Source organism: Mus musculus, chromosome 18, assembly GCF_000001635.26.
Source record: "Mus musculus strain C57BL/6J chromosome 18, GRCm38.p6 C57BL/6J".
NCBI classification, from domain to species: Eukaryota; Metazoa; Chordata; class Mammalia; order Rodentia; family Muridae; genus Mus; species Mus musculus.
Window position 1 is genome coordinate 4,191,707 of NC_000084.6, and position 23,015 is coordinate 4,214,721.

General features: G+C 42.5%; 1 pseudogene; it reads right to left on the reverse strand.

Moving 5' to 3' along the window:
* Gm10557 (predicted gene 10557) lies at positions 6,634–7,429 on the reverse strand (annotated as a pseudogene).

Below are 23,015 nucleotides of genomic sequence, written 5' to 3' on the forward strand. Positions count from 1 at the left end.
CCACATTCTGAAATCCCTAACTCAGAAAGTGAACTCAACATAGCTCACCACCATGCTCGCTGTACCATTGAAAATAACTAAACCTGTGCGACTAGCCCATATATCCACAGATCTATGAATAGCCAAGCAAGTGTGGTACATGTGTCATGAGACCAAAGGAGATGGCTGGGGATGAAGAATATAAAGGGGCAGGAGAGTGAGGGTAAGAGTAGAGGAGGTGGATCAGCAAAGGCAAACAGTGCCTAAAATGCCATAATAAAAACATTCATGTGCTAATTTAAAAAATAAACAAATTCCAAAAAGTAAAGACAATGTGGTACCTACTTAGACACAGATGGTTTTATTCAGCTGTAACAGAGTGAGATCCTGTCATTCGGAGGGAAATAGATGGAATTGGAGACCATCATGTTAAGCAAAATAAACCAGATTTGGGACAAGCACATGTGTTTTCTTTCATATATGTAATCTAAATAGAGAGTAAGAGAGGGGGAAAGAGAGAGAGTGTGTGTGTATGTGTTTAGGACACGAGAAAGGGAAGAGGGAAGGAGAGGAGGGAACAAGAGGAGGTCGTAGGACATCTAGACATGAAAGCATATGGGGAGTCTAGGGAAGGGAGTGGGGCAGGCACTGAAGGGCCAACAATTAGCTACAATGACATATGCTTGAAAGTGAAACATCTCTTTGTGCATTAACCACGTTAGCTTTAAAATGCTTAAAAGAAAATGCCAATATTTCATTTTTTAACCTTTTATGTCTTTCCTATGAATTCTGCTAAGTATATTTTAAAAAAATGGCTTCACCAAATTTCTGGCTTTCAGCAAATAAGGAGTTTGAGATCACAGATTTCTGACTGATATAAATCTGTCAGAATCATACATCTGTCTATGTGATAGGAAACCATGCTTGCTGTCTCAGTGAAACTCTGCCACCTTTAGCAAGTAAGAGTATAGATAGATTAGCTGTTTGAGACAAGAAGGGACAGAGACATCAGAAGGACCCTCAGACATGTCCTACCACAAGAAAAACAGTGTTCTGAACCTGGGTAGGGGAGTGAGTCACAAAAAAACAAACAAACAAAACAAAAACAAAAACAAAAACAAAAAACACCAAATGTTGAGCAACAGGCAAGGGACCAGCGGAGAAATCCTAACTGATCAAGAGTGTGCTGCTCTCGACCTCGTCAATAAAATTCATATTTTTTTTCAGAAGAGTTTGAATCATAAAGACTGTATCCAATTACAAAATACCACATTTGTTAGTCAATTTTCATGCCAGATATGCATTTATAGGCTAGATTTCCCCCACATGCAGACTTGCAAACTCAACAGACCTCTTACAGCCACAAGAAACCAAATTGACTTCTATTGGAGTATGGATGCTCTCTTCTGGGTCTGACTGGACCATCAGCCATCATGAAGTAGTTGCCCTGGTTACCTAGAAACAGCCTTTTCCCTACAGTCAGGCAATGAAGCAGGAAACACAGCAGGGAGTAGGTTCATGGTAGTGTCTTGAGACCCTCACCTGAGAGTGTATTTCCCTCCAGTTTTACAGATAGCTACACGTGGTCTTGCAGAATGCTAGAACATACAGGAAATAGAAGGTTGCCTGCTTGTGGGGACTCTTTAGTGCCACTTCTGTGAGTAGTCACCTGTGTTGGAGTGAGGTTCTTTTCCCACCATGAATTGGCTTTATGTAACCCTTCATGTTCCTATTAGTAACACCAATAAGCTCACTGGTTCTCCAAACCAAAACTTGGATGTACCAACCTCTATGGCCATTTAGTGCTCATCATGGAGGTTAATACATTTATTTAAGTCCCCTCAGGAAAGGTCACATGGCAACTTCTAACCTCTGTCTTACTGAGGATCCACAGCCTACTTTAAACTTACAGAAAAGCCTAACGTTGTACTGGTAAAGGCAATGAAGGAGGGAAGAAAAAAAAGAAAAGGGAGGTCAGAGCAAGAGAACGCAAAACTCCTAAAATCCCACGCTGGGGCTCAATGGTATTCACATACTTGGAGGAAAAAAAAGTGTTCAAGCTAAGGCCTCCGATGAACCAAATCCTGGGCTACTCCCGCAGCATCCGTCCCCAGTGCCAGAATGGATTAGAATGTGAGTTACATCCTGTCTGACCATTGGATCCACATTTTCCCTTGAATTAATAATCTGACCCCTCTGGAGGTCTTGCTGTGTGTACTGAAGCTGTCAATTAACTCTGCTGTGGACTGCTGGGTTTGCATCTAATCTTCAAGAGGAATTTCAAAAGCTCAAGGTCCCCATCTGTGAGGAATGTCATGCAAATAAAGAAACAAGGCAGGCAAGTTCACTCTCAAGAAGACCTGAGTCTTTATGTGTGGCTGACAAAAGTCCTTTAGACTGTAGACATTTGCAGCCTTGGGTAGAGGGAACTGAGAAGAAAATGAGCTCATGGAGAGAGATTCTCAAATCAGCAGGAGAAAGGAAAGCATGCAGCGTGGAGTGGCTAGCTACTGAGACATTAGGTTTCTATTAATTACATAAGCCTAACAATGGTTAAGCTATTGTTGATGGTGTGTGTGTGTGTGTGTGTGTGTGTGTGTGTGTGTGTGTGTTATATTTAATGGGTACTCAGAACCAAGTGCAGAATAAAAATGTAGTGGAGTAGGTCTGGGAAGGGATTAATGCTAAAACTTATCAGTTTGTTGAAAAAAGTTAATCCAAATATTTGTAGGTCCTGGGCTGTCTAAATCTCAAGGCTTCCCACGATTATGGGGAGTATCTCACACAGTGTCAGCTTTCTCATTTCAAAGTCAAAACCACCCTAAACCAAACATAGACCTCACAGCCCAATGGCTTCTTTCTGATTTACACATCAGTATTTCTCAGTCTGTTGATTTAGCCCAGTCATCCTGAATGTGTCCTTCAAAGGAACAGCCTTTTAAATTTTCCCCTGGGAAACTGTCAGGCTGGGCTGTGGAAAAGCAACTGAGACGGCACAGAGGAGGCTACAACTGAGGTACAGGGCACTTCTCTTCCTTTCTTGTATTTGGTTATGTGACCTCCATTTCACAATAGCCATATAAACAGGTTTTTTTTAAATTTGGGCTTGTAATAGATTATGCACTCTGTTGGTCATGTATCTATTCAGGCCTCCCATAATGGAAAGGCAACTGAGGAAACTGAGGTATTTGAGCCTCAGTTGGAAACATTGAAGCTACCTGAAGGTCTGAGAGTCCTAAGACAGTGAGAGACTGGTATTGTCACCAATCACTATTGAATGTATTTATTTGTTTGTTTAACATTTTTATTTATGGGGCGCATATGCCATAGCACACCTGTGAAGGTCAGAAGACAACATACAGCCTTCCCCTCTCTCCTTCCACAATGTGTGTATTGAGGATTAAACTTAGGCAGTCAAGCTGAGTGGGTAACACTGAACTATCTGACTGGATCAAACCGAACTACTTTTTAAAATGATGATAGTAATTACTTTATTTTTTTTTTATTTATGTTTACAGTATTTATTTCTCATGAATGCAAATGATGATATATTACTCTTTTAGCTCTGAAGCTAAGTAAAGGAAGAGTTATCATTCTCAACATGACATTTAAAAAAAAGAGAAAACAAAACATATCTAGATACACTATGATGTTATAGGCTAAGTAGTATTGTATGGTAAGGGATAAAGGGAAGTAGGGTGTGTGTGTGTGTAAGCGTTTAAGCTACACAAATGAGTGTGTAGTTATGTATGTGATTATGCTCTATACGAGTTAGTGTGAAGATGGGGTATGATATGTTTTTCTATGACAACGTATGTGAGTGGACACCTATCATGGTTAAGTATGTGTAGATGAGAAGGAAATCGGGATTTATTTTGGACAAGGTAGAGACAGAAAACTTTCGTTGGAAGAAATCTGAACTCCAGTGAAGGAAATGAGCAAGACAAGTGTATGAATATGTGGGCAATAAGTGTCACAGAACAAGGAACAACAAATGTCAGAAAGCCTCAGGTGAGGCTGCAAATTCTGAAGATTCTGAAAATGTACAATGGGACTTCTGTTACGGGAGAATAACAGTAGGACGGAGGCATGTAAACGGCATTGCTGAAAATAGTCAAGATGTTGAGTTCCATTTAGGGAAAGCACTAGACAGTTTTCAGTAAAGGAATGAGCTGTAGCACCATCATTTGACACATTTGAAAAGCAACCTGTCTAAGACACACTATGCGTGGGCGGAGGAACCCTCTCCTGCAGTGCTCAGCCCACTGGCATTAGGGGACTCCCCTAGACTCTTCCTTTCCTCTACTGCAGCTATTATATGCTGCAGTGCTGCATTCTTTTCGTGATTATACTGTACCCATTTTCTACCTAATCTTGTATTGTATTCACAGGCAAGGCACAGGGAGTGTGACTTTCTGTAGAAATGAACAATGTATAACAATGTTCAGAAGATCTGTTGCAATGTAATTTTCTCCAAATCTCATTCAAGCCCATGACTGTGAAATATTAAAACTGAAATATAAAATTTCTATACCACTCTATATAAAAAAGGGCATTAGTGGACATCCATGAATAAGTCTGTCTACCTACTTTTCTGGCATATGGAACAATTGTACATTGTGCAAATGGAATAGGCAGCTTTGACTATGTTGTATGTGCCTCAATATTATCAAAGATGCATACCTTTCCATCTGACAAGGAATAGCATGGTTGACCCATCTCTTTTGGAGTCCTCAAGAACTAATATGTGTCTCATGATCCTCTACCATGATATCTTCATTTGGTAGATTGTTATCTTGGGTAACTTTGAATAACCATAGTGCCTCCTTAATTGGTATACTTAACTGACTTCCTTTGGGTTTATTATTTTTTATATTGTGTGTGTGTGTGTGTGTGTGTGTCTGTCTGTCTGTCTTTGAGTGTACGCTATGTGTCTGTCTGTCTGTCTGTCTGTCTGTCTTTGAGTGTACACTATGTGTATGTGGGTGTCTGCAGAGACCAGAAAGTGTGTCAGACTCTCTGTAACTGGAGCCATGGGTGTTTTTGTCATTACTGGAAAGCTCAGAGTCATTATTTTTGTGTTATAACTCTGGACTGCCCTTTGCACATACACACTAAAATATGATTCCAGAAATTCCTTAGTCCCCTCAATGTCCTTTCCCTAGGAGCCAATTATATCTATAAAACATAGGCTCTTTTTAGATATTTATAACATTAGTGACCAGATATTAAAATTAGCAGCTATCATTAATTTCAATATTTCAATACCATTGTCTCCAAAGAGTTGTTTTGTTTGGTGCTAGAGTGATGGCTCAGAACTAAGACCGTATGTTTCTCTTCCTGCTGACCAGAGTTTGGTTATTCCCACCCAAGTCAGCTCACAGTCACACATAATTACAGCTGCAGGGAAATCTGACAGTCCTGGCCTCTGTGGGTCCCTACAGATAGGAAACAACCACATATAGACACACTCATAAACACATAATTAAAATAGTAAACCTAAACATTTTAATGATGTATCTTACTTTTAGGTATGCATATGCCTGTGTCTATGTGGCTCTGTGACTAGGAATGCAGATACAACGGAGACCATAAGAAGGCTACAGGTCCTCCTGGCCCGAATTTCAGCTGTTCAGAGCCAATAATATTGTTGCTAAGAACCTAACCATGGATTTCTGCAAAAGAATTATATACCCTCAACTGCCAAATAATATTTTCCCTCAGTAACTTCATAAATATTGTACAGTATTCAAAATAACAATGGCTGAACAATTATTGCCGGTTTTTTTTTCAAATGATATAAAAATTAGCACTAGCTGGATTAATCTGAACAAAGATTGTATTTAGGTTAAATGCTAGGGTATCATCTTCTACAAGGATACTAGTATAGCTCGTATCCCACAGGCCCCTCCAATGTTACTTTATGGTCCTCTCATAGAACTGTGAGGTCTGGCTGAGCTTTACTGCTATGCTGGCAGCCTTAAGGCTACAGGGAAAGAAGTCCCATGGCTTCTGGTATCAGCTCAAAAAATGGTCACGGAGTTCTCATGATCAGAACTCAGCCACAGAAAGGCCCATGTGGAGAGGAAGCACAAGCTAATCTCAATTTGCCAGGCTTATAAGGAATCTTAGAAGTGGGTTTTTCTGCCACAGGAGAACTGCCCTGCTGATGCTGGAGTGACAACAGAGTAGCTATTTCTCCTATGCTCTGTACAAAATAAAGTCAAGAAACTAATAAGTGATTGTTACTTACAATCATCAAGATGTGGGGGAGATTTTTTATGGAATGATAAGCATCAGATCACGGTTCTGTTAGCATCAGTGAAGAACACTGAGACAGAGGAACGTTAATTGATGACTGCCTTTTATGATTAATACCTAATAAGTAAAATATCTCAAGACTCAGATATTCTGGTCTCCAGAGTTACACAGTTTTAATGACTTCCTTACTTCTCATGATCTCTATACTGTTTAACTTTCCTCGGTGTGTTTTTAAGTCTTTGCTATCTTGTTCTAGTTTTTTGCAAGAATCACGAAAATGATTCTTGGATTTCCAGACTCTTCCTTTTGAAAGCTGGGTAAATTAGGAGTGAAAGAAAAGATGAGGCTCTCGCTGAGCAGTGGTCATTATCAAAGACCAGCTTCGACTCTTTACTCTGTGGAAACTTTGCTGAGTTGTCGTTGACATCAGTCAGAGTGATCGTCACTCTGGTTGTCCCTGAGAGTCCACCCATGTGTCCACCCATGTCCTTAGCCTGGATCACCACGTGGTACTCCTCCTTGGCTTCTCTGTCCATATTGGGAAGGGCTGTCCTGATGATTCCTGTTTGGGCCTCCACTGAGAAGTAGGGTTGTCCTTCAAGGATGCTATACACTAACTTGGCACTTTTTCCATAGGTGGGATTATCTGCATCAGAGGCTGTCACTTGGATAACTGATGTTCCTACCCACATTGGACCTCTCAGGCACATTGGTATGATAGATTTCATGCAGAAACTCTGGAGGGTTGTCATTAATGTCCTGGTCCTTATCAATGAATTCTGAAGGTGGCCCCAGTGGTTTGTTGGTGTCCCTGTCCACCGCCTGAGCCATCAGTGTGTACTGGGCTCTCTCCTCTCTGTCCAATGTCTTGGTGGCATGAATGTTCCCTGATTTGTCATCAATCACAAAAATGGTTCCCGCTCCTTCTCCTGAGAGAATGTATTTAATGTTTCCATCACCGGCGTCAATGTCAGAATGAAGCAGGCATACCAGGGCAGCTTGTAAACAGTAGTTCTCCTTCATTTTTGGTTATGCAGTAGGCACAGGAGAATGTAGCTGTCACTTCCTACACCAACAGAGTGGCTTTCTTTTGGATGGCGGCCTCCCAGATGTGACCTCCTCTGGAATGGAGTATCTTCACTCACTGAGGACATCACACCAGGGTTGTTCACCTCTGCAGTCAGCTTCTGCAGGTCCCAGCCAGCCGTCTCCAGGACGAAACGAGCCCTTTCCTCCTCAGTGCCCATCACCGCCATGAACTCCCTCAACGCCTCCTGCTCCTCCGCCGCCATCTTTGCCCTGTGCACTTCCCAAACCGCTCTGGCGGACACTGCAACAGACCCAACCCCGGGTCTGCGTTCCGTCCGCCATTCTACCGCGTCCCGGGCTGAGTAATTACTTTATATAGAGCTTACTTTTCAGTAATTTCTCCATCTGTGACTCTTGCATGACTCACCAAAAACTTAGGAGGAGTTCAGGGCTGTACGTACTGAGGAGCATGGGAAAGTCTTAAAGACAGCAGGGGCAGACTAGAACTGGGACCCTCGGGTCCCTTTGCCTTTGAAGCCTGTGCACATAACTGTGAGACACGCTGTTCTGTAGCTCAGGCTATGTACCTAGACCTCAGGTGTGGAGGAGAGTGCTCACCTCCTCCCCCTTTCCTTAGGGCCCTCAGTTTCCTCTGAGCATCACCTCACACATCTGGCAGGATATCATCATTGGTCATTCTAATAGCTGTTAAGCAGGTGTAGGGTCGGTGTGACTTGACTTCACGATGAGATGGGGTTGTTGTTGTTGTTGTTGTTGTTGTTGTTGCTTTGTAGCATCAGTATCAACAGGAGGCTTGGAATGAGGACTAACAACATTTGTCAAGCAGGGAGGATTGAGACCTTGGGAACTTGCATTCTTCCCAAGATGTTTCACAACTGTGAATGTTGAATCCAGAAGTGAGTGGCTCTCAACATGCTGAGTCAGCATGAGCTGTGGCTACCCCATCATCAGCTCTCTGGCATCTCTACCCACTACTACAAAAAGCACCCAAATCTAAACCTCTCAGCCCCCGGAAGTACAAAACCATCAGCTTCCATAATTCTGAACCAATCTTACCTCGATTTATAATCACTACTTAAGAAGAAGTTAACTTTACAGGCGACTCTTTCACATTTATTTGAAATAGACATCAAGGGCACTCACCCTACTTCATAAATCCTTCCCAAGTCAAACAGTGCTCCTTAAGAATACTCAAAGGACAGAGTTTACACAATTCTTCCTTAAAAGACAGGGCCACTCCTCTTAGGTCTAAGTACATATTTGGTCCTTAAAAATATGTGTTCTGTCTCTGATGCCTTTCACAGAAAACAGAATAGGAGAATGGGCATGCTGGGCAACCCCTGGTGTGTGTGTCTGTGAAGTCTGCAGAGGAAAGATCTCTCAGAGCTAGATGGCATCTCTAATCACTGGTATTCTGCTCATTAGTTGTAAGGAAAACCCTTAGTGATTATAGAGAGTGATGCATTATACAGTCTAGTTTTTCTTTTCTTTTCTTTTCTTTTCTTTTCTTTTCTTTTCTTTTCTTTTCTTTTCTCTTCTCTCCTCTCCTCTCCTCTCCTCTGCTCCCCTCCCCTCTGCTCCCCTCCCCTCCCCTCCCCTCCCCTCCCCTCCCCTCCCCTCCCCTCCCCTCCCCTCCCCTCTCCTCTCCTCTCCTCTTCTTTTCTTTTCTTTCCTTTTCTTTTTTCTGTTGTGTTAGTATAAAGCTTAGGCACAATGCACACTCACAATCTTACACTAGAAGTGAAACAGCAAGCAGCTGTTGTGGACTGCCTGGCCTTCCCAGCCAGTGTCTTTTCCCTTGCCTCCCCTGTGTCCCAGGGCTCCCCGAGGTAAAGGAGCATGCACTGAGCAAGTGTGACCCTGGTTCTGTACCTTCCCACTTTCCCCACCTCTTTTCTCATTTTTTACATGTCATTATATAGTGTCCATGTATATGGTGTAATTAGTAATCAAGTCAAATACTATGCCACTGCATCTGTCTACAAAATCTCCAGTGAAGCCAGGGAATTCCCACATCTCCCTCTCACTCCCCAGGCCTTGTGGAAGGAACAGCACATTGGGGAAGCAGCGCTCTTAGTCAAGGTCTGGGTCCATTCCCTTCTTCTTTAATGATGGATACATCTTTCCTCTCTGCATTACAGTAGAAGTTTGTATAGTGCAGTACCATTATCTCTAAAGGAAAAGCACTGCTTCACAATATCACTTTTAGGATGAAAAGAACTAAGCATGCCTGTCATGTAGGAACACACACCCAGTGAATTATTCAACAGATATTTTATTTCTTCCCAGTGTTACACGTAGCAAAGACGACAATGCACCAAAGTTTCAGTACACACACATGGGTACAGGGAGCTGGAGCAGGGAGAGAGAGGAAGTAAGACAGAGAAGGGGGAAGGAAGGAGGGAGAGAAGGATAGAAGAAAACAAGTATAGGAAATTGGTTCTATTTTTTCTACTGTTTCTTAGCTTTTCACCAGTGGGTAGAGATAATTTCAGAGGAAGATCCTGTACTTCTGAGAAGAGGATATTCACAGATCATCTCCAGACAGCAGCAGCACCAACATCACAAATGCTAACTGAAATATTATTTTTCAATGACTGTTTCTGTCCATTGATGGGCCACGGAAAATCTATTTGGCATTCAGTCCTTGACACAGCCTACTCGGGGATGAAAAGGAAGCCTCCTCTTGAATCAAGAATAACGCAACGCCCCTATGCCAGCTCCTCTGAAGTCAGACAAGCTGGATTGTCCTTGCAGAAGAAACACATGGACTTCAGAAGAGGCTAGACGAGTCTGGGATATTGGATTGCTGTGAGGTGTGGATACAGCATTACTCTGGTGAGAGAGTGGGCTGGGGTGCCTGGAAACCAAGTGGGGTCTGGCCCAGTGTGCACAATGAGTGCAATAACTCACTGTCATCTTGGTGAGAGGACCAAGAGTCTCAATACACCCATTAGACGTGGGCTAAAGAAATTGCTGGATCTTTCTGGAATCATGAAATCTCAGTACTAATCTGATTCCAAGTAATGTATGAACTTGGGCAAAAGTGAAGGAGATGAGTTGGGTGTGGTGATACACCCCTGTAATCCCAGTACTCAGGAGGTTGAGGTACAGGATAAACCTGGGATATGGAATGGCACCCTATCTCAAAATTCAATTCCAAAAGACAATAATGATTTAAACTAAAAATCACTCTAGTCACAGACAGAGCAAGATTTAATTGGAATTAAACCTAGGCACAATGTTTCCTGATACTGGCTCCAGATCAGGAGAGGAAACTCCAACATGTACAGACTGTCCAACAGGAAAGTCAGCCCATCTAAAGGAGTCTCTAGTCTAGAGTAGACTATTGCAAAGAGGGCCTTCTGCCTTGATGCCAAAAGCCACTGGGCAAGAGCCTGAGTTCCTGATGTTGAGTTCAGTTCCCTGCTCATGGCTTTCTCTGCCTACTGCAACAGATAGTAGCAGCTAGGACCAGAGATTGGTCTGCTGCATTCCACAGGTGATATCAGCCTTCCATAGCTGAACCCTTTAGGCTCACATCATCAGCAGGCCTGCACTGTCTTCCTCTGGGTTTGCAATGCCTATGGTAGTAAAATGAATAAAACAAAACCAAAACCAGACAAGTTACCGCTTGCTGTGGGAGAGTATCATAATACTATCACCATAACTCAGGTCAGGAGATTTGTGGATTACTGACCATGGTAAGCTTAGAGGTCTTAGCTCTAGAATGAATTCAGATTCTAAGAGAGGGACTGTTAGTTACCTTTCTGTTGGTTCCCTTTCTCCTCTCTATGACAAACTATCACACAGAGACAAACTTAAGGGGGGTTGGCTCTTGGGTCCTGAGAGCCCAGTCTTCAGTTTGCCTCCTGTGTCATGATAGTGGGAGTGTGTGGTGGAGAAGCTTCATTATCTCATAGCAGACAGGAAGCACAGAGACAAGGGACCCGGATAGTTTATAACTATCAAAGACACATCCCCAGTGGCCTACTTCTTCCAGCAAGGCCCACTCACTACAGTTTCCAGACTTTCCCAAATACCATCCCCAGTTAGCAAACGAGGACATAAAATGAAGGTGAATATAATTGCATTCTCTGTGGTTTTATATTCTAAACATTGAACTAGTAAACGATCCTTCATGTTGTTTCACCCTACATGGGTCCCTAAACTCCTTATAAATCCACTGACAGAAACAGCAAATTGGTGAAACACAAAACCTAGTACCAGGGCCACCTTTAGTCCCTCTTAAATCAGCTTACTTTGTTTCTCAAAGACCAGTGATGTAAAGACTTTCTGCATCTGTATGACACTTGTCCTGTATTCTCTATGTCCTTGGTGCATAGGAATGGTAGCTTGATAAAAATTCTAGATAATAATCAAAATCCTCACTGCTCACACAAGGAGCTGCTACCATCGTCTGCAAATGCTGTGCCTATCCAAGGGTCTCTGTCGAGCCATTTCTTATCCTATAAATATTAAGAACAAACAGGCCAATAAATGGGCCAGGTGACGCTATGCCTATGCTGAATGGGAAAAAGACTGGAGAGTGGCTGATAGTTGTCACCGTTCATCTTCACTGTCAATGGGACTGGATTCAGAATCACCCAGGATATCCATCTCTGACTGTGTCTTGAAGGGTTTTCTAGAGATGAGGAGAGGAGACCCTCCTGAATGTGCGTGTCACCATCCCATGACATTGTAAAAGGAGAAAGTGTATTGAGCCCAGCACTCATCTTTCTATGCTTCCTCTGGCAGAGACAGCAGGACAGCTGCCTCAATTTCTTCTGGCCATGCCTTTCCAATCTTGATGGACTCTATGGCTCCAAACTTTGACTCAAAGTAAACTCACCATTCTGGAAATAACTTTTTTTCCAGGTAACAGCAAATAGAAAAGCAACAGATAAGAGTCCAGGGGTTATTATAAACCATTCTGCATTTTCAAAGTTTGATGTTCCCCGGTTCTACTTTTGATAGTCCTTGGCTCATTCACTGAGACTTTCAATACCTGGGTAGAGAAACTCAAAGTGTAGTGCCAAGACTAATTTATTCCTTCTCTACCAAATAATCCATTTCCCACTTAGCCACAGCTGGCTACCAGCTGACCTGTAGAAGCCAACACCTCATATAAAAGAGTTCTCAAGCTCACAGCCAGCCAAGACATATTCAGTTCACTCCTGTCCTAAAATAGTTTTCTATCTTCTTGGATCCACTTTTGATGGCAGACTCTTTTCCGACAACTTATTTAATAATTACATTCACATTGGTATGTGAAAGATGCACACCCATGCACAAATATTGACAGGTCCTAAGCATTTGAATTTTATCTTTCCACTTATGGAGCCACATGGCAGAGTTATGTTCCTTGGTCAAAAGGACTACACAGGATCCATTATTAAAATCCAAGCTTCAAAACAGGAAGCTGGGATTAGTGATGGCAGTGGCTTGTGTGATATAATGAGTGGCACTTGGAGCTGCAAACACCTATGTGTTAGAGGATAAGACATCAGAAAGGAGGCCCATCAAGATCTGCCCCTTCTAACCCTGGAGTCTTTGTTAGCTTGGACTACTCACCCTTGACCTTACTGGAAAAAAACACCAGACTTTCACATCTGGCATGGGCCCCCCTGTGCCCTGACAACTGCAGTAACCAAGTAACCACAGGGCAGGCTTCCGAACACAAGCAATTCCAGAGCAAGTGTGCCTCTGGTCCCACGTAGGTTGCCCCGACATCAAGGGAAAGCTGTGTGCATTTATGACCATGAAAAGAAGAGCATGTGCCTGATATAGCCAGGTGAGCACTCAGATGGCAGAGGCAGAAGTCACTGGCTCTTTTCCTTCACCTCCCTTGATCAGTGATTGGAACCCTTGTTGGACCAGCTATCGCTTTCCTTTGTAACTTGGCTCCAAAGAAAAGGCATAGCCTTCCAGAAGCTGGCTGGGAGGTCTACATTTGAAAATCTTTTCCCCTGCTGCTGAGAAGCAAGCCAAAGCAACCTAACCCTGAGTTCACCTTGGTAATGAGGATTTGGTTCCCAGTGACTGAGAGAGTAAACCCCTAATAGGCCCCAGGAGAACCCTGGCAGGATTAGGGAAGCTTCAAAACAATCAAGATTCTTCTAGAGGGTCTTCAGGGACCACCTATGCCGGAGATGAATCATTTGCACAGGGATAACACACATCCCACTAACAATGCCACCCACAGGCTCCAGAGGACCCATGGGCTTTTAGAGAGAGAAAGAAAACTCCCTCTGTTTGGGAATTGAACTCATCTTCTCCTTGAAGAGCATGTGCCTTCCAAGCCAGGAAGTCAGCTGATTTCCTCTGACATCTCCTTCCTGTTGACTTAGGACAGAATTAGTTAAGCTAATAAGTACTTGCCTTTAATCTACTGCCTCAAATTTTTAAAAGATTTTATTTACATTTTAAAAGTATGTGTTTATGTGTGTTCCCACATGTAGGTTTCTGCACAGTAGAACAATGCCTGTAGAAGCCAGCAGAGGGAATCCTGGAGCTAGAGTTGTTGGCAGCTATGAGTCCTGCAACATAGGTGTCAGGAACTGAACCCAGGCCCTCTGCAAGAGCCGTCTGAGCTCTTATCCACTAAGCCTTTCCAAAGCTTCTACCTCAGATTTTTTTGATCAAAGACCTAGAGAGAAGGAGCAGCCAAGATGGCTGAGCAATCACAGTGACTTGGGAACAATCCCCAACTGTAAAGATAGATAGAGAGGATCAGCTCTACAAAACTGTCCAGTGACTTTCACATGTGCACTGCGGTGCACACATACACACATATCATGTATGCATACTCACTAGTAATAATGATAATAATAAACAATTTTAAAGACCTAGAGAAGAGCAGAAGTTGTATAAAATATTCTAAAATCCATGCTAAATATGAAATTTTTCCATCAAAAGCTATTAACTTTATAATATGGAATGTGGCTGATTTTTATTGTTGTTTTTAAAAGGAAGCATGTTCTAAGAAGCTGGAAGCTATAGTCAACAGTCAATAAGAGAAATCAGAAGTCCATTCTTCACTAATAAGCTGACTAGTTGGACAGAATTGTTATATCCACCACCCTGCCAAGTCTAAGGCACACGGGCCCTATGTTCATGCAGAAACAGCTTAATTCGCCTTTCAGAAAATTAGTTAGAAACCAGTTTTGATGACATATACCTGTAATCCACACACTCTGTATGTAGTCTGGGGCAAGAATATCATAAGTTAAAGAACTTTTGACTCACTCCAGTCAGAAAGCCAATCACTAAGATCACAAATACCAGCAAGGGACTGTTTATACACTGCTGTGAATGTAACTTAGTTCAGCCTCTATAGAAATCAATAGGGAAGTTCTAAAACAAACAAATAACAACAACTAAAAATAAATGGACCATTTGACCCCACAATACTGAACTCCTGGGTATTTCCCAAGAGGTTTAAGTCAATGTGTCACAGAGATTCTTGCACATCAATGTTATTGTTGCACTTATTCACAGTAGTTAAGTTATGGAACCAATCTAGAAACCCATCAACAGAGGAAGGGTTAAAGAACATGAGATATATGCATCTACACACATGCATGCACACATGCACACAAATGTACACACATGTACACACATGCACGCACACACACACAGGCATACACACAACAGAATTGCATTCAATCATAAAGAACAAAATCATTTTGTCTTCAGTGAAATGGCTAAAAAGAAAATTATCATATTAACAAATGAATTCAGACTGTAAGAAAGACAAATACATTTTCTCTGGCCGATGGATCTAGCTGTCAGATAGACCATAAACTCATGTCTGTATAATGTCATGAAAGAACAAGTAAAGGGTAAACAACATAGGGGATGAAGTACTAACAAAGGAGAGAGAGAAGACAATGCCAGCATTTGGAGAACATAGTCAAATGTTATCGTGTGTGTGTGTGTGTGTGTGTGTGTGTGTGTGTGTGTGTGTGTGTGTGTGAAAATGTCTACGAAAACCAATACTTCTATATACATCAATAAAAAAGAAGCCAGGAGAGATGGCAGATGTCATAAATGCAGCCATTACGCTACAGAACCCATTTGATTCACACTGTGCTCTCCATGACAAAAATGTCAAGATAAGCTTAATTTGATTTTGAGGCAACTTATATGCCCAACAAGCATAATTTTGGAAAAAGACTTACATTCAACACAGGGAAATGAGCTTTGCTCTGTTGGGTAAGCATACTTCTGTGCATTCACAAGGCATCATGGCCCTGTCTTTGCCTGGCTATGAAAGAATTTAATTATGTCCTATTGTGTCGAGCTGTGGATTAACTTTAATTTTCAGAAGCTTCCAGGATGCAAGAGTCAAGGTTAGCACTCCATCTGGAAAACTTCATTCTAAAGCCTATGCCTGCCACCACTGTGTGAGGAATCCCATTGTCCCTGTGGCATAGCAACCAGTCCCAGGAGGGCCGAACCTACTCAGCAAAATTAAGGACCCGGGAAGTCACTAACACCGAGACCAGCTTATGGAAAAGATATCAACATTTAAAATGCTTAGTATCTGATCAAAATCAGACTCCATGAAATTAATTCTAAGACTTATATGGGTAGCATGGTGGTCATTATAACCTCTCTTGGCAGATGCAGGGGAAGCTCATTGGAGTTAACATTTTAATGAACATTTCAATTCACCATTCAGAAACTACATTCCTCCTGGGTGGGCTGGCCAAGTGGCCCTGCTACTCCCTGGGGGCACATGATGCCAACTCATATCTTAGAAATGATATCTGACCTGATATTCAGTCCACCAACTGGGAACATGGCAGCAAGAACCATATAGGGTTCAAAGAGCTGGAGGAGAAGGGGTCAGTGTGACCCATTTGGATGGTGGAAAATAGCTTCACAAAGGGGCTGAAGTCTTTGGGCCACTGTGAGAGTTTCTCCGACCTGAAAGGAACTTGTTCCCATAACAAAACTGGATTGCTAGACAGAATCTTGAGAGGATCCCCTGGGTGCATTTTAACCTCATCCTGACTCCACACTCACAGTTCCAGACAGCAAATGCCTTTGCAGGAAGCAGTGAACTTGCCAGTGGTGTGTCACAGTGCAAACCCAGACCTTGCTTTTGAATATAATAGTGTTGCCAGTGCTTCTGAAAACACCCTCTGGCACAGGAAGCCTCATCCCACAACCTGGGGAGGCAGGGAGACTGCAAAGGTTGATTAGTCACTAGAGAATGGGATGCCTGCATCATTTCAGCCTGCTGCTAAGTTGCATCCATCTGCTTCCTAAAGAAAGGAAAGGAAATGGAGAGGGGGGAAACTGAATATCATAGTTTGAATATGAAATGCTCCTTATAGGGTTAGGAACCTTTAGGGGATAGGACTTTGCTGAAGGAAATGCATCACTGGAAGTTGCCTTTGGTATTTTAGAGACCTGCCTCACTTCCTGTTCTCTTTCTCTGCTTCCTGTGTGTGCATCAAATGTTATTGGCCAGGGTTCCTGACTCTTAGGCCCCCTCTATGCTCCTGCTACCCCATCATGGAGAACTGTATCCCTCATAGAACTGTAAGCCAAAAATGTTCTGTCTCACATTGCTTGTTGCCAGACTATTCTATCACAGCTACAGAAATAAAATGAAGACAGATATGGGGAGATGAAAGTTAGATAAAGGAGAACTAGCTTCTCCTATTAACAAAGGTAAGGGGCTCCCTGAGCTTGCTCAGCGCTTGCATTTACCATGCTTCCCACAGTGATGCCACATTCTCACACACACCCCTGTTCAAGCCCTGTCTTCAGTACTCAGTGTTCCCAGAGTCTTAGGAGTGCCCACAGCACAACCAGAACATGGTATGCACTCCTACATGACTAGGCTCCAAAAGGAAGAGAATTAACTTATAGTGAGAGTAGACTATGATTCAACTGAGCAATTTTATTGATGTCGGGTTTGGTTCCTCGTTGGCTTTTACAAATAACTAATGTCTTTGCCATTTTCTATCAGAAATGCTACGATAGAGGAGTTTCAGGTAGGCTTTTTTGAGACAGTTGTTAAGCAGCATTGTAGATAGTTAAGCCCCAAGGAGAAAGATTCTGCTTCTCCAACTTCCCTAACTGCCCTGCTGTCATAGCCCCATCAGGGTATGAGCTTCTGTGATAGTGTAAGGAGTTGCATAGCTATTTTTTCTTTCATTTTGGACTTTTCCAGATGAGACCCCTCTTTTGGTTTCTCTGGTTACACAATGTTTTCAGTAATAACTTCAATACTATCTTAACTATTTTTGTTGTAGATGATATGTGGGTCTTCCTCATAACAACACTTCCTTCCTATCAAGTATATCAGGTAGCACTTTCCTCTGAGTTGAACGACTCCATTCCTCTGGAAGACTCCTTAATGCTCAAAAAGTCATGTTAAAATGTTCTCCCCAGAAAGGAATGGGAAATTTACTAAGTCTCAGGAAGTAGACAACTCATAAGTCTCAAGAAGTTCCTGAAACTAGAAGGATGCACAGGCCCCTCACTGAGGTTAAGAACTAGTAGTTAACTTCAAGGGCAGGAAGGAGACTCTTATCAGAAGAACTGTCTAGAGGATTCTCCTACATGTTGAACTGCCTTCAAGTTGTACAGAGATCTCTAGGGTTGAAACTTTCATGAGCTGTCATCCAGGTTAGGATGGGTATTTCAGTCGCACAGATCCCTTTGAGTGCTTCCTGTTCCTGTAACTCCTTACCATACTCCTGTGAGTAACCCCAGTAAATTTTGATATGTTGAGCTAGGCTTTGGTAGAATTGTTACTTTGGTCTGTTGTCATTTCCTTGTTGGAAGAAGAGAGGTTTGTGGCACACTGGGTGACTATGGCAGATGTAATCTCCACTCTCATGAAACTGGTAATCCAGCAAGAAAGTTGAGCTTAGATGTCAGGTATTTCTTGCCAAGTGAAGAGAAAGTAATTTAAGTAACTGGAGTGGGACAAGGGGAAGTATGTACCCTCAGCAACATGTTACAAGATTAAGACAAAAATCTATGTCATTGTCTAGGCTGAGATACTCAGTGTCAGTTGTATGAGTCCCTCTGTTAGTGAGGAGTACAAGATGTTCTGCTCAATGGGCTACCCCTGCTCTGCACAGCAGCTCTGGGCTGATAGGTCTCTCTGCCCTGCTCACATAATCACTGTGCCTTCTTTTCTGCCAAATATTATTTACACTTGAGGAGCCTGTTTCCACAAAACAAAGCAAAGACTGAGAACCCTACCGGAAGTAATGAAAGCTCTTGGGAGCTGGTGCTTCATTCTGTTTTATGATGAGGTCTGTGCTGTGGTGATGCCAGCTTGTGTTCTGCCATATTCAAATCAAGAGACAGACCTCAGCACTGGGTGTGTGTGCTGACACAGGAGGCATGTGTATGTCTTCAGTACAGATGCACCAACCACATGAAAGAGAGGTGGTACCCCAAAGAAAACCAGCTGCAACTGCTGCCATGGAACATGGAATTAAGGAACACAGCCTCCAAAGAGGAAGTTCATGGCACAGGGTGCCCACTGAGATGAGTTAGAGAGTCTGATAAGATTTTTAGTTTCAGATCTGTTTGTTTTCTGTTACTATTACAACTTGCCTGAAACTCAAAGATTTCTTTAAGAGGTTCACTTAACTCATGGCTCTGCAGATTGAAAGCTGGGAGCATGGTGATGTCATCTGCCCAGTTCTGATGAGGGCCCTATGCATGTTTAATTCATCACAGAAAGCAGAAGGAAAAGAGGGAAAACTCTAATAATCCAGTCTGTGGGAAACAGTCCAGGCCCGTGACAGTGATTAGCAACTCACCTTCACCAGGGGTCACTAATCTGTGTGTGAATATTCTAACCTTATGTTCCAAATGCCGGCATGGGGCTACCTCCAAACACTGCTGCCCTGGAGAATCTGGGCACAATGTGCATCTTGCTGGAGACAGATCACATTCAAAGCCCTGCGGGGTCTGGAGCAGTGGGTCCTAATGCTGCGTCCTTTTAGTAAAGTTCCTCGTGTGCTGACCCCCAACCATAAAACTATTTTTGTTGCTACTTTATAAATGTAATTTTCTTGCTATTATGAATCGTAATGAATCTGATATTCAGGATATGTGATATGCGACCCCCATTGGGGTTGTGACCTACAGGTTGAGAACTGCTAGCTAGTGCACGACATTGCTAATGTTTTGAAAACCTGTGGGAGGCTGTAGCTCCTTCTCCCTGAATGGACTGAATGTGTAACTATGAAGGCCTGCTATCTGCCCTCCTTGCATCTCAGGTACTTAGGATACAAATTCTGTTTATGATAGTTGAGCATCTATACCGAGACATCTTCAGTTTTAAAACTGGAAAATAAGATAGAACCCAGTGAGTGATGGTATGATGATCAATTTTGGTTGTTAACATAATTGGATCAAAAATCAACTAGGATGCTTGTCAATCAGCAAATCCATAAGGGTACTTTCTGAAACAATTAACTAATGAGGAGAGCCCCTCCCCAACCCAGAGTGGGTGGTATCTTCCTGCACAGGCCAAATATAAGGAAATCCCAAGGAAATCCTATATTCTTTTTTTGCCTGGCTGCTGCCCCTGCCCCTGTTACCCCTGGTTCTATCAACCCTGCTCCATCATTCACTGACATCAGAACCCAGAACCCCTTCAGCATTTCAACATGAACTCTTCATTAGTCTTCCCTACCTTCAGTGCTACATTAGGACTGCTGAAGCACCCCAGCCTAGAGAAACAAGCCCCCCTCAGTCTCCTCAGTGTGAAGGCAGTCATCATTGAACTACTCAGAAGATACTGTGTAAGCCAATATAACAAGTTCCTTTTATATGCATATGCTATCAATTTTGAGATTTCAGAGAACCTTACTTATGCAGGTGGGTGAGATGGTACATAGCGGTGAGTGGATAAGCTTCATTGGAGCTGTTTTGATCTTCCTGAAGGGTGGTTGGTTGGAAAAAACATTCTGTTGGGGAGGTGTGGATAAAAGCAGCATGTGGGTTCAACTCTGAAGCCCACACAAGATTGTTCTCAACGTGCATTTTGTGTAACATCATTCTGTTCCATGCAGAAGCTTGGTTCTTCCCAGTGTGTCTTGTTTACAAGTTTTATGGGTTGGGCTGGGTCCCTCTCAAATCCAAGCTGAAGTCTTAGCCCCAGTATTTCTGAAAGCATGCTTGCAGATAGGGCCATGTGGATGCATTAGTTCAGATGGGGTCAAAATCACGATAATGGGCTGCAAATCCAGTGTGACTGGTGTTGCTGTAAAAGGGGAAACGGGACTGGAGAGAAGTTCTGTGGCTAAGAATTGTTGTTGCAGAGGACCTTAGTATGGTTCCCAGCACCCATGTCGGTGATTCATAACCATCTGTAACTCCAATACCAAGGGGATTGGATGCCAAAAACCACCACTCATGCACACATACCCATACACAGATAGACACACAGAGACTCTATTTGTGTTTTCCTTATTGTTTCTACTTCCACTTTTAAGTCTTGGGTAGCTTTATTCAATTCCTTCACATGTTTACCTATGTTTTCCTGTATTTATTTCAGTGAGTTATTGATGTCCTCCTTAAATGGCTCTATTATCTTCATGAGATAAATTTTTAGGACAGATTCCCGATTTTCAGGTGTGTTGGTGTATTCAGAGCTTGCTGTGGTGGGAAATCTGGGTTCTAATAATACCCACATATTTTGGCTTCAGAGGTACTGTACTCCAGGTATACCAGAGCTGACCCTGTGTCTTCAAACCACTTCTATACACATGGCCCTAGTTGCAAAGTGAGCATCAGAGTATTCAAGATATCTGGTGGGGACGCCCTAATGAGAGGAGGCTCCACATCACTTCTTCCCAAGAAACCTCAACAAGAACAACAAATGTTTATTTTATCACTGTATGTTATGGAGAAACATGATTGTTGGGTTATCAATTTTAAAACTTTTTTTAAAAAATGATTTTTAAAGGATGATTTTTAGGTTAAGAAAATATAGTTATTCAAAATAAAGGTTCTAATTTTAAGAAATTAACATGTAATTCTAGGTAACATAAAGCTATAGTGTTATATTTTAGAATCTGAATGTTAAGAGAACCAAGAAATATTTATTTGTCAGTGATAATATTTATAGTAAACTAGAGGCTGATACTTTGTAACTACTTTGTTCTATATGGCAAATTTTAGGTGTCCACTTAAGACTGTAGAGGGTTTGGAACAGGAAGCTTGGGTGCTCTGACTTTTAAATACTTAATCAATTTACTTTATATCCCAAGCACAGCTTCCCCCTTTCCTCTCCTCCCAGACCTTCTCTCTCACCTTACCTCCTCTCCAACCTCCAGGATCCCTTCTTCTTCTTCTTCTTCTTCTTCTTCTTCTTCTTCTTCTTCTTCTTCTTCTTCTTCTTCTTCTTCTTCTTCCTCTTCCTCTTCCTCTTCCTCTTTCTCCTCCTCCTCCTCCTCCTCCTCCTCCTCCTCCTCCTCCTCCTCCTCCTCCTCCTCCTCCTTCTTCTTCTTCTTCTTCTTCTTCTTCTCTTTCTTTTTTTAACATTTCATTTTTATTAGGTATTTTCTTCATTTACATTTCAAATTTTATCCTGAAAGTCCCCTATACCCTCCCCCACCCTGCTCCCCAACCTACCCACTCCTGCTTTCCAGCCCTGGCATTCCCCTCTACTGGAGCATATGATCTTTGCAAGACCAATGGCCTCTCCTCCCATTGATGGCCGACTAGGCCATCCTCTGCTACATATGCAACTAGAGACACAGTTCTAGGGAGTACTGGTTAGTTCATATTGTTGATCCTCCTATAGGGTTGCCGACCCCTTTAGCTCCTTGGGTGCTTTCTCTAGCTCCTTCTTTAGGGGCCCTGTATTCCATCCAATAGATGACTGTGAGCATCCACGTCGGTATTTGCCAGGCACTGGCATAGCCTCACAAAAGATAGCTATATCAGGGTCCTGTCAGCAAAATCTTGCTGGCATATGCAACAGTGTCTGGGTTTGGTGGTTGTATATGGGATGGATCTCTGGGTGGGGCAGTCTCTTTCTTCTGTCTCAGCTTTGAACTTTGTAACTCCTTCTATGGGGATCTTTACCAATCCTAAAACAGATAGGGGACTAATATCCAACATATATAAAGAACTCAAGAAGATGAACTCCAGAAAATCAAATAACCTTATTAAAAATGGGGTACAGAACTAAACAAAGAATTCTCAACTGAGGAATATCGAATGGCTGGGAAACACCTGAAAAAATGTTCAGCATTGTTAATCATCAGGGAAATAGAAACCAAAACAAGCCTGAGATTCTACCTCATACCAGTCAGAATGGCTAAAATAAAAATTCAGGTGACAGCAGATGCCAGCGAGGATGTGGAGAAAGAGGGACACTCCTCCATTGTTGGTGGGATTGCAAGCTTGTACAACCACTCTGGAAATCAGTCTGGTGGTTCCTCAGAAAATTGGACATAGTACTACTGGAAGATTCAGCAATACCTCTCCTGGGCATATACCCAGAAGATGTCCCAACTGGTAATAAGGACACATGCTCCACTATGTTCATAGCAGCCTTATTTATAATAGCCAGTAGCTGGAAAGAACCCAGATGTCCCTCAGCAGAAGAATGGATACAGAAAATGTGGTACATTTACACAATGAAGTACTACTCAGCAATTAAAAACAATGAATTTATGAAATTCTTGGGCAAATGGATGGATCTAGAGGATATCATCCTGAGT